Here is a 15,466-nt window from a genome sequence, read left to right on the forward strand (position 1 = left end):
AAGGATAGTAAGAGAAAGCTAATTTTATTTTTAAATTTTTTATAATTTTATTTATTTTTGGCTGTGCCGGGTCTACATTGCTGCACAGGACTTTCTTTAGTTGCAGAGAGCAGGGGTTACTCTCTAGTTGTGGTGCATGGGCTTCTCACTGTGCTGGCTTCTTTTGTTTGCAGCACATGGGCTCTATGGTGCTTCAATTCAGTTCAGTCACTCAATCGTGTCCGACTCTTTGTGACCCCATGGACTGCAGCACGCCAGGCTTCCCTGTCCATCACCAACTCCCAGAGCTTATTCAAACTGATGTCCATCATGTTGGTGATGCCATCCAACCATCTCATTCTCTGTCATCCCCTTCTCCTCCCACCTTCAATCTTTCCCAGCATCAGGGTCTTTTCAAATGAGTCAGTTTTTTGCCAAGTCAGGTGGCCAAAGTATTGGAGTTTCAGCTTCAGCATCAGTCCTTCCAATGAATATTCAGGACTGATTTCCTTAGGGTGGACTGGTTGGATCTCCTTGCAGTCCAAGGGACTCTCAAGAGTCTTCTCCAACACCACAGTTCAAAAGCATTAATTCTTTGGTGCTCAGCCTTCTTTATAATCCAACTCTCATATCCACACACGACTACTGGAAAAACCAAAGCTTTGACAAGATGGACCTTTGTTGGCAAAGTAATGTCTCTGCTTTTTAATATGCTGTCTAGGTTGGTCATAGTTTTTCTTCCAAGGAGCAAGTGTCTTTTAATTTCATGACTGCAGTCACCATCTGCAGTGATTTTGGAGCCCTCTCCCCAAATAAAGTCTCTCATTATTTCTATTGTTGTCCTATCTATTTGCCATGATGTGATGGGACTGGATGCCTTGATCTTTGTTTTCTGAATGTTGAGTTTTAAACCAACTTTTTTCAGTCTCCTCTTTCACTTTCATCAAGAGGCTCTTTAGTTCCTCTTTGCTTTCTGCCGTAAGGGTGGTGTCATCTGTGTATATGTATTGATATTTCTCCCGGCAGTCTCTTTAGTAGTTGCAGCACATGGCCTTTGAGCACAGGCTCGATCATTGTGGTAAACAGGCTCAGTTGCTCTGTGGCATGTGGGATCATCCTGGATCAGGGCTTGAACCTGTGTCTCCTGCATTGGCAATAGGATTCCTTACCACTGAGCCACCAGGGATGCCCCAGAGAAATCTAGTTTTAAAAGGCACATTCCTATTGGGAAAGGAAGGAGACATGGGTTGTATGGTGACAAGGAAAAGTGGCCTCTTAGAAATGAATGAAAAATGATACTTTGGTTTGCTGTGATTTTTCCCAGAGCTAGTCAATTAAGGAAGCAACAACAATATAATAATTTTAACTATGAATACAATCGGATGGTCAGACAATAATAAAGTAGATAGTAGGAACTTCCCAGGTGGCTCCATGGTAAAGAATCCACCTGCCAATGTAGGAAACACAGGTTCAATTCCTGGGTCAGGAAGATCTCCTGGAGAAGGAAATGGCAACCCACTCCAGTATTTTTGCCTGGAAAATACCATGGACAGAGCCTGGTAGGCTACAGTCCATGGCACCAAAAAAGAGTCAGACAGGACTTAGCGATTAAACGACAGTAGTAAGTAAAAATAAAAATAAAGGCTATCAGCTTTTTGGAAACTTACTGTATGACAGGTATTGCATTAAGTGCCCTATGTATACAATAATAATAATAAGCCTGCCAGCTCAGGTGTTATCATTATTCCCCCTTGTAAGTGGGAGACTTAGAGCCAGATTATGTAATTTCAAAAGTCACACCAGTTGTAGTAGAGGATCTTGTATTTAAACCCATGTGGTCAATTATACTCTACAGCCTCCCTCTTATACTCTTCAAACCTCACTAAGTGCCTTCCTCCTCACTTTATCCATACAGATAAAAACATCAAGGTGTGGCAAGATAAAGAGACTTTCCCAAGGTCACTCAATTTCTAGCAGAATTAGAGCTCAGGGTCCATGTACTACGATACTCAGTCCAAGAATGCTTAAGTGTTGGTCATACACAGAGGGAAAAAAAGAAAGAAAAATGAAGAGGTGAAATAGGATATGAAGTATGAAAGTGGGAAAATGATAAGAGGGAAAAGATAAGTAATATTAAGGTTGAATAAAAGTTAAAAAGTATTTATGCAGTGGTAGATGCTGCTGGTGACTTGTTATCTACCTAGAATACTTGCATCCTATTCAGCTGAACAAAATATTGCTGAGCTCCCACTACTTCTTGTTCTTTCCCAAAGCTAATCTGTGTTGTTTTTACATCCTCATGAGCCACTGATGATGACCAAGTTGTATGGTCAGGCAGGGAATCATTTAAGATCAGATAATTAAGGAGTGTTCCCTATGGAAACAAACATTTTCCATATGTGGGCCTTGATTGATGGCAATTAGAGAAACATTAATTTGGATGCTCTTTTCCACTATATGGCACCTGATAGTCATTGACTGCAAGAGCAGCTCTAACCTCATCTTAGCTTTGAAGCTATGCTTCTTGGCTTTGGGGGTCAACTTTGGTATGAAAAGATGACTCCTCAATTCCTGGGGAGTTAAAGGGTGCATAACCTTTTCTCCTGTTACAGTTTATACATGGATAGATAGCCCCAAACTGCTTCTTAGAACTATGTTAGGAAGTAGCCTGGAGTGAAAACTTGTCCAAATAGTTGACAAAAATATTGTACACCCCTCTGATGAGAGAATCTAAGTTTAATAAGTTCTGTAGACAAGGTGTCACCCGAGAGACAAACCTGCATGCCTTCCAGATAATCTTTATCACAAGCTAGCAGTGATTCCTCAACAGGTCTCTCATGGACAACCTCTGCAGGCAATTGGTGTTAGAGAATAGAATGTTTCTCTTGTCAGCAAGATCAGATAAAACAGCAAGGTGGTGAAAATGGGATAATATAGGCTTAGTCCTGTGACTTTTAGATTTTGTAGAGTTTGCCCTCATCCCTTGTGTGATGATGATGGTCTTGTGATCTTTCAAACTCTCCATCTAGAATGTGAGAAATAGGTCATTTTTAGTTTCTGATCCCACAAGTTTATCTGGGGTTCATTGCAAATTCTCCACATTTTTTTCATCTTTATCTAGATCTATCTCCATAAAATCCAGAGAGTCTTTATATGGCCTGGCTAGGAGGAGGGCAAGGCAGTGTGAGTCAAGGAAGAGGTGTTTTCACTCAAGACACATCTTCTTAAGTCCAGACTAGAGGTTCTCAAGTAGAAACATTAGAGCTAAATTACCAACATATGATGAGTAATTTTTAAGTTAAATTTGCCTTTATTCAAAAAAGGGAATATGTCATATGTAGATTGGGGTGCCTCTTTGTATGTTTTTTTCCTTTCAAAAATCCCAAGTGGTTTCCAGCACTTGATGGAACATGCCCATTCCAGCTCTTTATAGTCCCCACTATTTTCTCTTGTCTCTTCAACGTGATCCTGTGTGTCAGTTGCCATATATCATCACACACACACCCTGAAAATCTTTTCATACTCTCAAAGTATGAGAATCTAAAATCGTGGCTGTAATTTCAATAAAGCCGAATTGTTTATGATTGTGGCCCATGTTCTGGTGAATTTCCATAAGGAATGAAATGATCGGTAAAGAACTGTGATCAAGTAAGACAATGGCAACCCACTCCAGTACTCTTGCCTGGAAAATCCCATGGATGGAGGAGCCTGATAGGCTGCAGTCCATGGGGTCGCTAAGAGTCGGACACGACTGAGCGACTTCACTTTCACTTTTCACTTTCATGCATTGGAGAAGGAACTGGCAACCCACTCCAGTGTTCTTGCCTGGAGAATCCCAGGGATGGGGGAGCCTGGTGGGCTGCCGTCTGTGGGGTCGCACAGAGTCGGACACGACTGAAGCGACTTAGCAGCAGCAGCAGCAGCATGGGCAGAGAATGAACAAGTGATTTTAAGCCTTATTGTATATATTTTAACAGGGCTATGAGATACTCATTGATAAAAAAAACAGTGAAGCAGTGGTTTTAACTCTAAACTGCAACAATGAAAATCAGTAATTGCTAAAATGTCTTTCGATTTTTTTCTTTGATGGGACAGGGACTAACAACATGTGAGAAATATCTGAAACTTTATTTCCTAAACATGGGCGTGGCTCATCGCTTCATTTCCTGCAGCACTGCTCCAATATCATCAGTGAGGCCTTTTCTAAGCAGCCTATTTAAAATTACAACACTGTTTACTCCTCAGCAATCTCTTTTCCCCTTCTCTGCTTTATTTTTTCTTCAAAACCTATTACCTTTTAAAATAGTAACATAATAAAAAGGTTTGTGTGTGTGTGTGTGTATGTTTATTATTCCCCCGTCTTAACTAGAATGTAATTTCTATAAAGGCACAAATTTATGTTTGTTTGGTTCACTCTCATGACCTAGAAGAGTGCCTTAATCTGTATATTTTGAATGGATAGTTGCTGAATGAAGAATCATCATTTTTGAACAGATAAAGAATGTGTGCCTCCATTTCAACTGATAATCTAATTTTTCTCAAAGCAGATGTTTCTAAGATTTGAGAGTTGTGAACTATTTAAAAACAAATTAAAAAATCCATTTTTTGCTGAGTATTTTTTTTTTACCCATAGTACCTTTCATTGTTTAAGATGAAATAAAGGTTACTCAAGGGAGATTGCTCAAGATTTTACTTCTCTTGTCACATTTTTTAATACGACATTTTTCCAGAGGGCATTTATATAGCCTTTTTGATCAGAAAAAAAAAGTCCATGAATTATGTATTTAGGTGATTATTATTATTGTTTGAAATTTGTACTATCTGGACTAAGGAGAGATCCTGAAAGCTGTTAACAAGGAAGACATCCACTGTTACTCATTCAGAGTCCTCTGGAATCTCAGTGTTTCTCATAATGGCATGCTTTCCTGCCATGTATATACCAGGGCCAAAGAGTGAAATGTCTAAATTCAGAAAGCATCTAGGAAAATATATCCTAAAATATTATTATAAGCAAAAGTAAGCTAGTTGGAATGAAAAGGAAATGGCACATTTAAACTTTTATTCCTTCTTACTTAACGCAGAACTTTTGTTATTTTTCTATCTCAGTTAATTTTGGCATGCATTTATTTTATTTTTATGTGTGTAATGTTACTGAGAACATTGGGTAAGATTTGTTCTGACTTGCAGGACTTTCTTTTACTACATTTTATTAAACCAAGGGAATATTTAAGATAACATGTGATAATTAATATGAAACCCCTTTAGAGGGGACACTAAGGTGATTTAAAAATTGTCTTAACAGTTTTATGATATATATGTGGAACAAATGGCTCACTTCAACTTACTGCATTTAAGTTGAATTTTTATCTCCATTCACCATATGCTTTATTTTAGCTTTTTCGTACATATTTTCTGTGACCCACATCCCACTGAAGTAGCTGGGCAAATATGAGAATGTGATAATTTAGGCATAGAATCTTCACAAAGAGATGGCAGAAGGCAGAAAAGAAATGATCTTGGATTTCTCAGCTGTTAGATAAATGTATTTAGGTCTTAGTACAGTAGCAGAAGCTTGAGGAAGATTCTGTTGTATTTATGGCTTTTTTTTTCCATTATACTTACAGAGCAATGAAGAACTCTGGCTTTGAAGCCATGAAAGTCAATCACACATTTCATATCATTATAAAATTGGGCTCAGTTTTTCTAAGTGTCAGTTTCATCATCTGTAAAAATGGGTGCTATTAAACATAGCTGTTATACATTTATAATACTTACTTGTTTGTCCTATATATTTAGTCTTCCCAAACCATATGAATTAGGCACTGACTCTGACTTTGTGGTATTGACCAGGGAAGTTTAGTGACTTAAGACCTCATAACTAGTATTAATAATTGGCAGAGTCCGGCTAAGCCTGAGACGTATTCCAGTACTGCACTCTTCTCATCATGGCCACGGGAATTATTAGCACATGGCTTATAGGAGCTGTGGCATCCAGGTGATAAAGAAAGAGTTGGAAGTAATGAGAGACCAAGAGGCAATGAAAATAAACGGCAAAGCAAATGAGAGAGAAGGGATAGGTCAGTCAGAGTTTAAAATTTTCTTTTATTATAATGTTTTTCCATTGAGAAATAACTGACATGTAACAAGGTATTAGTTTCAAGTGTACAGAATTATTCAATATTTGTGAATATTGTGAAATGATCACTACAGATAGTATAGTAAACATCCACTACCATTTTTTTTATGATGAGAACTATTAAGATCTATGATCTTAGTAATTTTCAAATATACCTTATAGCACTACTAACTATAATTTCCATGCTGCAAATTACATCCCCATGACTTACTTATTTTATAATTGGAAGCCTGTAGCTTTTGAACACCTTTTCTCATTTCTCCTACCTCACAGTTCTGACAACAACCAATCTCTGTTGTCTACATCTGTGAGCTCTAATTTTTTGTTTTTTTATTTTGATTTTTAGATTCCATATATAAATGAGATCATGCAGTGTTTGTCTTTTTCTGTCCTATTTCACTTAGCATAAAGCCCTGAAGGTCCATCTATGGTATCACAAATGTCGATTTCCTTCTTTTTTATTCCTGAGTAATATTCTGTGTGTGTGCGCGCACACACACCTGCACACACACACACACACAACTTCTTTATCCATCTGTTCATTGATGGATACTTGGGTTGCTTCCATGTCTTGGCTATTGTAAATAATGATGTGATGGGAGTATAGATATCTTTTCGAGTTAGTGTTTTCATTTCTTTGAGATAAATACACAGAAATATAATTGCTGAATCAAGGGTAGTTCTATTCTTAATTTTTTAAGGAACTTCCGTACTGTTTTCCATAATGACTGCACCAATTTGCATTCCCACCAACAGTGAAGAAGGGTTCTGTTTTCTCTATATCCTTGTCAACACTTGTTATTTCATATCATTTTGATAATAGCTATTCTAACAATCATGAGGTGGTAGTTTATTGTGGTTTTGATTGCCATTTCCCTGATAATTAGTGATATTGAATACCTTTTCATGTGCCTGTTAGTCATCTTTATGTCTTCTTATATGTCTACTCAGTTCTGCCTATTTTTAAGTTGTATGGTTTGTTTTTGCCATTGAATTGTATGAGTTCTTTGTATATTTTGAATATTAAACCCTTATCAGATATATGGCTTGCAAATATTTGCTCCATTTTGATAGGCTATCTTTCCATTTTGTTGATGGTTCCCATTTGCTGTGCAGAAGCTTTTTAGTTGATGTAGTCCCACTTGTTTATTTTTGCTTTGGCTTTGGAGTCTAAAGATACTTTATTGATTTGAGTAAAATCAGTAAATTCTAATCATGAAAGTGGAGCTGTCATATTCACATTTTATTTATCCAAATTCAACTACATATATTAGTATAAAAAATCTATAATCACCTATAACAATATGAACTTTATGTATTAGTTAATTACTTTAGGTTCATTTGGTGCTGACCTGAAAACCAGAACCAACTAAATTCTGTATTGGAGAGAGAGAGTGCATAGTGTACTCATGTAGTGTAGTTTATGGTGATTTAATGGGCTATTAAACATAATTTTTACAACATGCAGTATTCTCCTTTGTACTTACTTTAAAATATAACCTATGTTAGAGACAATTTTACTGTGGTATTAATATAAGCATTTTTCTATGAATTATATTAATTTTGCATAATAAACTCTAGTTCATTAGCTTTCTACCAACCCTTAACATTCTGCAAAAAGGTTTAACTAGTACAGAACTGGTTTTTTTTTTTATAGTGATATGCTTATAAGTCTGCTATTTCCTATATTGTTCATGTTTATATAGTTTAAAATATACTCATATTTTATTCATGTGCATACACATTGTTATAAATGATAGTTACTGCTCCCCCAACTCCAGAAACTACAAGGAACCTGAAATATGCATTCTACATTTATAATGAAAACAACAACACAATATCATCTTAAAAGTGACTTGCCCTGGATTACTCATAAAGCAGAAAAATTTGCCATAGAAATACTTTGAAAGCCTTGGAAGAAATGTGCCATCAAAATGCAAATATGTTTTCACTTAAAAAGAAAAAAAAATTCTCTCTGGAAACTGGTTTACATAGGATTTGGAGTTAACATTCCAGTTTTTCAACTGATTGAAACCATTGGCTATTTTATTTACCAATGTTCTTTGGACTTAGTACCATCTGCTGTTCATTGTTAGAGCATGCAAAATTCCTGGGATTATATATCCTCCAGCAGATTTCTTTGTTATGGTCCATTTTTGTAGGCTGTTGGTTCAACTTTTCTTGGTAGCTCCAGTATTTTTTGCTAAAATCTGTGTTTTGGTGTAGTTCTTCTATGACCTAAATTACAAATTCCTAATTTCCAGAAGAAATAACAAAGCATAGGTAAATTGTAATAGCTTAAATTATTCTGACCTTGTTAACCACATTTAACTTTTTTGCTTTTGATAACTACATTCACTTATTGTCCTGTCATTTTTACTTCTTCCTTGAACTAAAATCATTTCACTTACGTTGTTACAGTATTGTTAGGCAGTACTTTACTCCATCAGTTACTGAGTGTTAGTGGCTCAGTCATGTCCGACTCTTGACATGTACTGTAGCCCACCAGGCTATCTGTCCATGGGATTCTCCAGGCAAGAATACTGGAGTGGGTTGCCATTCCCTTGTCCAGGGGATCTTGCTGACCCAGGGATTGAACCTGAGTCTACTTCATTACCCTAAATAAAGTCCTTCCTGATCTGTTGCTTATTGCCATGGGTTGATGATGTCTCTCCTGTTACCGCTCAAGAGAGACTCATTGGAGTCTTAACTCCCAGTATCTTAGAATGTGACCTTATTTGGAGATAGGTTCTTTACAGAGGTAATCAAATCTCCAGAGGCTAGGAGAAAGTCCTGGAACAGATTTTTCTTTAGTGCCTGGAGAGGGAGCATGGCCCTGCTGACACGTTGATCCCCTATTTCTAGCCTCCAAAACACTGAGAATAAATTTCTGAGTCACTCAGTAAGTAGTACTTTGCTATGGCAGCCCTAGCAAACTAACATTTACTCACTAATCTTATTACCCATTGTATTTCTTCCTGTCCTCTCCTCTGTACCCAAACTTTCCTGATGATTTGCTTTTTTATTATTAATCATGGGGTGTCCTTCTCACACATCAGTATATTCAAAATTTATTGTTGTTTAGTCACTAAGTTGTGTCTAACTCTTTTGCAAACCCATGGACCCACCAGGCCCCTCTGTCCATGGGATTCTCTAGGCAAAAATACTGGAGTGGGTTGCCATTTCATTCCCCAGGGGATCTTCCTGACCCAGAGATTGAACCCACATCTCCTGCTTGACAGGCAGATTCTTTACCACTAAGCCAGCTGGGAAGCCATATTCAAAATTTGCCTTTTACTTAAGGTCCTATATTTCAAATGCCAGATTGTTTATGAAAACTTCATAAACAATAAACTTCTCATAAAATTGGGTATGTTTTCTCCTTGATGTCTCATTCTGAGATCCTTTGCTTAATACCAAATGGCTTGCTAGAGATTGTTTTCATCACCATAGTAGATATCTTGGGCCCATGTATTCTGGAAAGATTCGTTAAATGAGATATTGGAAGAAGACATGAGACATGCACATGGAAACAGATATATACAGGTGGTAAGAAGTCCATATTTGTGGTGCGATGAGTGGGAAAGTTCTCCCTATTTAAACCAAGCTCAGTTTTTGGAAATTTCCCCAGAGGCCCGAGGACAGTTTCTTCTTTATTCCACTTATCCTGGCTCTTCCCATGTAGCAAAACCATTGCAAAACTGTTCTCTTATGTTTTATCCTAGTTTGCTTTCTTCTAATACTTCACCTTTAATATGAGATTTATTTGGGGATGCAGTAACAACTTAGCAATTAAACCACCACCATGATCTAATTTGTTTTCTCCAAGTTGGTTTTTCCATCTCCATTCAAATAGAATGATCTATATCTGTTTGACTGTGCAGTGAGTCTTCTGTTGATTGATTTTGGGGTTTTGTATTATTGTAACTCCTGATGTCTCAGTAGTAAAGAATATGCCTACAATGCAGGAGACACAGAAGTCATGGGTTCTATCCCTGGGTCGGAAAGATCCCCTGAAGAAGGAAATGGCAAGCTGCTCCAGTATTCATGCTGGGATATTCCCATGGACAGAGAAGCTTGGTGGGCTACAGTTGGTCACAAAAGAGTCAGACACAACTGAGCATGCACACAAAAATGCAAAATCTGCATAATAATTTTGACTATTGTGCAAGACACATCCTTTTAATACCTTTGTATGTAAAACACATATTAACTAGATGTTTATTGCTCCAGATACATTTTAATATATTTGTATTTGACTATAACCTAAAAATTTATTACAGAAAAATATATTTACAGTATTTAGTATCATCATTTAATGTGAATTTTTATTCTTTAGCAAAATTTTATAATTTTATATATACCTAATATGTTTCTTATTGAGATCATTTATAGTTACTTTTATTTTATCATTTTGCTCCCATTTAATTAGAATAATGGTTATTTACTTGGGAATATTTCATTTTTATTCATATTCTTTACTCAAGTAATCTTTCAGTTCTAGTGAGCTTTCAGTCAATTTCCTTGAGTTTTATAAGTAGAGAATTGTTGAACTAAAAATGGTTTTATGGAACTTCCTGGTGGTTCAGTGATTATTAGTTCACCTTCCAGTGCTGGGAGTGCCAGTTTCATCCCTGACCAGAGTGGGTAAGGGGCTTCCTGGTTGGCTCAAGTAGTAAAGAATCTGCCTGCTGACGCAAGAGACACAAGTTCGATCCCTGGGTCGGGAAGGTCCCCTGACGGAGGAAATGGCAACCGCCTCCAGTATTCTTGCCTGGAGAATTCCCGTGGACAGAGGAGCCTGGTGGGCTGCACATAGGTAGTGAAGATCTCACAAGTCTCATGGCTGAAACACCAAAACAAAATAGAAGCAATATCAATATTGTAACAAATTCAGTAAAGACTTTAAGCACACCTGCAAAAAAAAAAAAAAAGACTTTAAAAATGGCTTTTCTTATTTTTATATTTTCTTACATTATTATTATTTTTTTTTAGTATATGTGGTACCGAAGTGGGCACTACATATCGATTTTTAAACAGCCAATTGATTTTTTTATTGTGGTAACATTGGCTTCTAACATGTATGTTTCATGTGTAGAACATTATATTTCTACTTCTGTATACACTAAAGTGTGCTACCTGATAAAAATTTAGTTTTCATTCGTCAACATGCAACTGACTCCTCTTACCCATTTCACTCTCTTCCCACATTCCTTGCATTGTGATAACCACTACTTTATTCTCTGTACCTAAGTATTTGTTTCAGTCTTGTTTTATTTTTATGTTCCACATATGAGTGAAATTATATGGTATTTGTCTGCCTTCATCTAACTTATTTCACTTAGCATAATATGATCAAGGTCCACACATGTCACAAATGGCAAAATTTTATTTTTCATAGCTGAGTCGTATTGCTGTGTGTCTGTGTGTACAGTATCTTATCCATTCATTGGATTGCTTTCATATCTTGGCTGTTGCAAGTAATGTTGCAATTCACATAAGGGTGTATGTATCTATTTGAATTAGTTTTTTGATATTCTTCAGATAAATACCCAGGAGTGGAACAGCTGAATCATATAATAGTTCCATTCTTAATTTTTTGAGGAATCTCCATACTGTTCTAATCAATTACAATAAGAAGCAAATCAGTAAACCTATGTTTTCTGACTTGTTTCTTATTGTAATTGATTTAGAACTTACAGAAAAAAGAAAGATCAGAATAGGAATCCTTACTAATTCCTGTTTGAGTGGAAATTTCTATTAACTGTTGCATTAAGCACCAGTAAGTGTGAAAATTTTATCAATTGTCTTTTTCACCATCTCATGAACTGATTATGAAGTAATTTTCTTTTTATCAATAAGTTCTTTTGGCTTTTCAAATTTGGGTCAATTTTAGTAATTTATATTAGCAAATCAGTTTTTCTATCCTCACTATAATTTCTAATTTTAATCATAGAAATTATTGTAATCAAATAATTCTATTTTATAGAATTATTGTAATCAAATAATTTAATCCTTAATTAAATAGAAATTTGTTTCTAGATATGTTTCTACGTATCTAAAACTGTATAAATATATATTACTACTTCTGTTGCTTAATAGATTTATTTATTTTTTATTTTATTTTGTGTTTTTGAAGTGTGAAAGTCACTCAGTCACGTTTGACTCTTTGCCACTCCGTGGCCTATACAGTCCATGGAATTCTCCAGGTCAGAATACTGCAGTGGGTAGCTTATCACTTCTCCAGGGGATGTTCCTAATCCAGGTCTCCCACATTGCAGGGAGATTCTTTACCAGCTGAGCCACGAGGGAAGCCCAAGAATACTGGAGTGGGTAGTCTATCCACAGTGGATCTTCCTGACGCAGGAATTGAACTGTGGTCTCCTGCAGTGCAGGTAGATTCTTTACCAGATGAGCTGCTAGGGAAGTCCTTTATGTTTTTATCCTTATACTTACATATATCCTTATATATTGCTATTTATGTTACTTAATAGATATATGTTTTTATTTTTTTAATGCTTTTATCCTTATACTTTTTTCTTCCTAAATTCTTTGCATTTTATTATTAAAAACCTTTTTTCATTGAGATATAATCGACATATAACAATGTATTAATTTCAGATGTACAAAAAATGATTTGATATTTGTATATATTGCAAAATGATAACACAGTAAGTGTAGATAACATGCATCATCATCTATTCTCTTAGCAGCTTTCATATATACATTAACTATAGTCATACTATACATTACATACTCATGACATGTATTCTATAACTGTAAGTGTGTACCCTTTGACCACCTTTACCCATTTTGTCCATCCTCCCAACCTCTGGCACCACCAATGTTTCCTCTGTATCTATGAGCTCCAGTTTTATTTGCTTGTTTTAGATTCCACATATAAGTGAGATCATATGGTATTTATATTTTTTTTTTCTTATTTCACTTAACATAAGTGCCTCAAAGTCTATCCATGTTGTCACAAATGGCAAAATTCCCTTGTTTTTATGGCTGAATAATATTCCATTGGTTATACATACATGTAAAATGTCTTTATCCACTCATCTGTCTGTGGCCACTTAGGGTAATTCCATGTCTTGGCTATTGTAAATAATGCTGCAGTGAACATGGAGGAATAGATATTTTTTCTAGTAAGTAATTCTGTTCCCTTCAGATAAATACCCAGAAGTGGAATAGCTGTATCATATGGTAGTTCTATTTTTAATTTTTTTTGAAAGTCTGTACTCTTTTCCATAATAACTACACCAATTTACATTCCCAGAAACAGAACACAAGCATTCCCCTTTCTCTGCATCCTTGGCAACACTTGTTATTTCTTATCTTTTCAATAATATCCACTCTAACAGGTATAAGATGCAGTCTCATTGTGGTTTTTATTTGCATTTCTCTGATGATTAGCACTGTTGAATACCTTTTCATCTATCTGTTGACTGTAAGTACACTTTCTTTGGAAAAATGTCTTAATCATATCCTCTACCTATTTTTACATCAATATTTTCTGTGGTTTTGTTTGTTGTACTATTGAATGAGTTTTTAAAAACACATTTTGGATATTAACCCACTATCAAATATATGATTTGCAAATTTTTTATCCCTTTCAATATGTTGCCTTTTCACTTTGTGGATGGTTTCTTTTTTTGTGTAGAGCTTTTTAATTTGATATAGTCCCACATGTTCATTTTTCTTGCCTTTACTTTTGGTGTCAAATAGAAAAAGTTGTTGCTAAAGCCAATCAGATAGCTTATCACCTTAGTTTTCTTCTAGTTGTATGATTTCAGGTTAGCTAGTTTTTGTTTGTGTTATAAGACAATGGTCTAGTTTCATTCTTTTGCATGTGACTGTCTGGTTCTCAACACCATTTATTGAGACTGTCCATTTAACATTTTATATTCGAAGCTATGTTGTCATAAATTAATTGACTAATTTGTGGATTTATTTCCTGGTCTCTCTATTCTGTTCTATTGATCACTGTCTCCATTTTAATGCCAATACCATACTGTTTTGATTACTACAGCTTTGTAATATAGTTTGAAATCAGGAAGTGCGACGACCCTGGTTTATTCTTCTTTCTCAAGACTGTTTTTGCTAATCAGGGTGTTTTGTGGTTCCATACAACTTTTAGGTTATTTTGTTCTACTTTTTTGAAAAATGTCATTGACGTTTTGATGGGCATTACATAAAACTGTAGGTTAGTTTGGACAGTATGAGTGTTTTAACAATATTAATTCTTCTAATCCATGAACATGAAATATCTTTTCATTTTTTTTCTTCAATTTCTTTCATCAGGGTCTTAAAGTTTTCTGTGCACATGTCTTTCACCACTTAGTTACGTTTCTTCCTTGCTTTTGTTGATGCGATTGTAAATAGGATTGTTTTCTTAATTTCTCTTTTTAATAGTTTGTTATTAGTGTGAAGAAGTGCAACAGAGTTTTGTATACTGATGTTGTATGCAGCAACTTTAGTGAATTCTTTTATTATAAATTTTTGGTAGAGTTTCAGATTTTTTAATATATTATATCATTGGCAAATAGTGACAATTTTACTTCTTCCTTTTCAACTTGGATATCTTTTATTTTGCACATTTGTTTAGCCTAATTGCTCTGTCTAGGACTTCCAATAGTATGTTGAATAAGTGGCAAGAGTAGGCATCCTTGTTTTGTTCCTAATCTTAGAGATAAAACTTTCAGCTTTTCACCATTGTGTATGATGTTAGCTGTAGGTTTATTATATATGGCTTTAATATGTTGAAGTGCATTATCTCTGTATCCACTTTGTGGAGAGCTGTTATTATAAATGGATGTTGAATTTTGTCAGATGCTTTTTATGTATCTGTTGGACAATCATATGATCTTTCTTCAATTTGTTAATGTGGTGTATCATATTAACTGATTTGCTGATGTTGAACCATCCTTGAATCCCTTGAATTAATCCCATTTGATCATGGTATAGGATGCTTTTAACATATTGTTGAATTCAGTTTCTTAACATTTTTTTGAGTTTTGCATCTATGTTCATCAGGGATATTTGTCTATAATTTTCTTGTGGCATCCTTAACTGGTTTTGGTATCAGAGTACTGTTGGTTTTGTACAATGAATTCCAGAGTGTTCCCTCCTCTTCTGTTGAGAAAGGTTGGTAATAATTCTTCTTTAAATATTTGGTAGAATTCACCAGTAAAGTCATCCACTTCTGGACTTTTGTTTGTTGGGTGCTTTTATGATTCGATTTCCTTAGCAGTAATAAATCTGTTCAGATATTAAATTTGTACATGCTTCAGTCATAGTGGATTGTGTGTTTCTAGGAATTTTCCAATTTCTTCTAGCTCATCCAAT

At 35.4% G+C, this 15,466-nt stretch overlaps 1 protein-coding gene across 4 annotated transcripts in view; it reads right to left on the reverse strand.

Annotated features, from left to right (window-relative positions):
* Positions 1-15,466, reverse strand: part of ANGPT1 (angiopoietin 1) — a 797,336-nt gene that overhangs the window by 22,262 nt on the left and 759,608 nt on the right. The window contains exon 5 of one of the 4 annotated variants that reach the window (XR_014056676.1): positions 2,757-3,004. The exons of the other annotated variants lie outside the window; for them this stretch is intronic. The gene's annotated coding sequence lies outside the window, so the exon portion shown is untranslated. The remainder of the gene's footprint in view (positions 1-2,756; positions 3,005-15,466) is intronic. 4 annotated transcript variants of the gene reach the window in all.

Source organism: Giraffa tippelskirchi, chromosome 6, assembly GCF_054371585.1.
Source record: "Giraffa tippelskirchi isolate mGirTip1 chromosome 6, T2T-mGirTip1v1.2.pri, whole genome shotgun sequence".
In the NCBI taxonomy this organism is placed as follows: Eukaryota; Metazoa; Chordata; class Mammalia; order Artiodactyla; family Giraffidae; genus Giraffa; species Giraffa tippelskirchi.